The sequence below is a fragment of the Limulus polyphemus genome, unplaced genomic scaffold (genome assembly GCF_000517525.1).
Source record: "Limulus polyphemus unplaced genomic scaffold, Limulus_polyphemus-2.1.2 Scaffold269, whole genome shotgun sequence".
Lineage (NCBI taxonomy): Eukaryota > Metazoa > Arthropoda > Merostomata > Xiphosura > Limulidae > Limulus > Limulus polyphemus.
In genome coordinates this window covers 145,133-148,501 of record NW_013665879.1, presented here as the reverse complement: position 1 = coordinate 148,501, position 3,369 = coordinate 145,133, and the positions used below count along the sequence as shown (strand labels likewise).

The 3,369-nt window shown below is 33.9% G+C and overlaps 1 protein-coding gene across 1 annotated transcript in view; it reads right to left on the bottom strand.

Annotated features, from left to right (window-relative positions):
* LOC106456895 (transmembrane and TPR repeat-containing protein CG4050-like) overlaps positions 1–3,369 on the bottom strand; it is a 108,290-nt gene that overhangs the window by 37,598 nt on the left and 67,323 nt on the right. The window lies entirely within an intron of this gene.

The window sequence follows — 3,369 nt, the reverse complement described above, 5'->3', positions numbered from 1 at the left end:
CCCATACATGCAGAAGAAACAAGACCCAAGGATAGTTACAATATGGTAATAAACCTAGAATCGTTACCACCAAATTTATTATTCTATGGTTCATTTGATTATATATATATATATATATATTTATTTATGACCACTTATGAAAGCATAATCCTATTATAATATTGAGTTACAAGTAACCTTTTTTAGTATATTAAATGATCGCCTTTAATAACCTATATTTACAAACATGCATTTGGGCGACATTTCGAACAAACGCTTTTTATCCAGCCTTGTAACCACTCAGATTGCTAACAGAACTAACCCCATCAAGCATGCTAGTAGAATGAACACCATCTAGCATACTAACAGAAAGAATAACATTTAGTATGCTTAACATAAGAAACACCATTCATCATATTACCAGAAAGAACACCATTCAGCATGCTAACAGAAGGAACATCTTTCAACATACTACCAGAAGGAACACCATTCGGCATGCTTAACAAAAGGAACACCATACTGACAGAGGGAACACCATTCGGTATGTTAAAAACAGGAACAACTCAGCATATTAACAGAAGAACACCATTCGGAATGTTTAACAAAAGGAACACCATTCGGCATGCTTAACAAAAGGAACACCATACTAACAGAAGGAACACCATTCGGCATGCTTAACAAAAGGAACACCATACTAACAGAAGGAACACCAATCAGCATGTTTAATAGAAATAACAACTCAGCATACTAACAAAAGGAACACCATACTAACAGAAGGAACATCATTCAGCATGCTTAACAAAAGGATTCTCAGTTGTTCCTTCTGTTAGTATGCTCAGTTGTTCCTTCTGTTAGTATGCTCAGTTGTTCCTTTTGTTAGTATACTCAGTTGTTCCTTTTGTTAGTATGCTCAGTTGTTCCTTCTGTTAGTATGCTCAGTTGTTCCTTCTGTTAAGCATGCCAAATGGTGTTCCTTTTGTTAGTATGCTGAGTTGTTATTTCTATTAACGATTCTGATTGGTGTTCCTTTTGTTAAACATGCCAAATGGTGTTCCTTCTGTTAGTATGCTCATACTAACAAAAGGAGCAACTGAGTATACTAACAAAAGGAACAACTGAGCATACTAACAGAAAGAACAACTAAGCATACTAATAGAAGGAACAACTGAGCATACTAACAAAAGGAACAACTGAGCATATTAACAAAAGGAACAACTATTAGAGGAGACCACACATTACTTTACCATAAGTATTTGTTTGTTTCGAATATGCGTGAAGACTACACAAGAACTATCTGCGTTAGCCATCTCTAATTTTAAACTGATAGATCCGAAGGAAGACAGCTAGCCGACAGTGCCAAACGACGACTCCTGGGCTGCTCTTGTTTGACCAAAAATGGGACTTACCGCCCCAATGTTCATAGCTCGATTTTTTGGTAACGAGACGTGAATCATCGATCCTCGAATCCATAGTCAAGCATTCTAATTACTAGACCATGCCTAGTCCTACCAGAAGTAACACGTAGTCGAATCCATAGTCAAGCATTCTAATCACTAGACCATGTAACACGTAGTATTTTGTAACAACTCAGAACATAATCAGATGTTTTAAAAAAGAAATGCATATATGATTAAGATTAGAAAATAAATAAACAAAAAACAAATTAAAAACGTTTATGAGTGACAAATAGAGCAACTACTCTTTGTCAGTTCTTGTCTAAGCTGATATACCAAAGCTTGAAAAAGAAAGTGTGTTCGAAACATTACTCAATTTAAATTAAAAGATTCTTCACATTTATTCATTTACTGAGTTATTATGAGTGTCTCTTCCTTATGTTATCAGAAGTGTTCACACAATGTCGTTGTCAGATGTATGAACAGGCAGTCACCCATAATGTTATTGTCGTATATAAACAAGCGGTCACCCATAATGTTATTGTCGTATATAAACAAATGGTCACCCATAATGTTATTGTCGTATATCAACTATTGGTCACCAATAATGTCATTGTCGGGTATAAACATATGGTCATCAATTATGTTAGTGTCGGATATAAACAGGCGGTCAGCCATAATGCTGTTGTCGTATATAAACATGTGGTCACCCATAATATCAATGTCGAATATAAACAAGTGGTCACCAATAATGCTATTGTCGCGTATAAACAAGTGGTCACCCATAATGTCATTGTCGTATATAAATACACTATGTGTCTTCCACCTCCCTGTACTAATATATAAATTTAAAAAAATCCTTATTTTGTGCTTTTTTTTCACACCATTTTGTTCATCAAAGTCGCTAAATTCCCTGTAGTTACCCATTGTATAATGTCGTTCACCTAGATTATGAGCCTATGGAGGTAACAATCTCTCTTGTGTTTTGTTGGGAAATGACCAATCACGTGAGTAGTGCTAATTGCTGTGAGGAAGCCTGTTGTAACGATTTAAGTAGCTAACATGAAATATATTCAGTTTGGAACACTATCTCAGCAGAGTAGTCTAAAGTGGGATCTTGAGAGATATATTGAAACTTGAGATCACTTAGTTAATATTAACTCTCCAGTAAAGGCAAATGTCCTTTTTAACCAGTGAAACATAAATTTTAACTGTGTTTGTCTAAATAAAATATTATTTTTCTAATTCTTAATTTGTGTTCAGTCTTTCTTTATTTACCATGAATTCAGCAGTCAGAGAACTCCGCAGTAAAATCTTATAGAGTCTCCTGTTATTAGCGGACCTATCTTTTCATTCTGAGTGGAATCAATCTTACCAGAAAGTACCACATAATCAAAAAAAGGGCAGCTTAGTTATCACAAACGAAATATTTGTATGTTATCAGAGGTGACATCTCAGTATGTTATTAAAATTTACAGCTTAGTATCTTATCAAAAACGATAGCTCAGTATGTTACTAGAAACGACACCTCAGTAAGTTATCAAAGCACGCTGAGTAGTTAGGGAGGGGTACGTGTATTATTTAGTTCCCGAATATTCTCTTAGCTTATGCTTTTTCAGTAGAGTTTATTCGTACTTTCACGATTACAAGAACAGCAGCCATTGTCCTTTTTACTTTCATTATTCGTGATGTAACTGAGCAGTTGAAGTTGAGTTTCAATTACCATTTGAAATTACAAGAAATACAATATATCTCAACTATCGGAAAGAGTTTTAATAAGAAAACTCTCCTAAAGTATTCGAATTCATTGATAAGACATCAAAAAAGTAACATTTTAAAAACTATCTTGAATACGAGAAACAAATAGCGTGCAACAATAATATATATATATATAGTTGTAGCTGTTATGCAACAGGTAGTATTTAATTATCAACTTGAAATATAAGTACCTTAATATCAATATCAACATATATATATATCAATAATAATAATAATA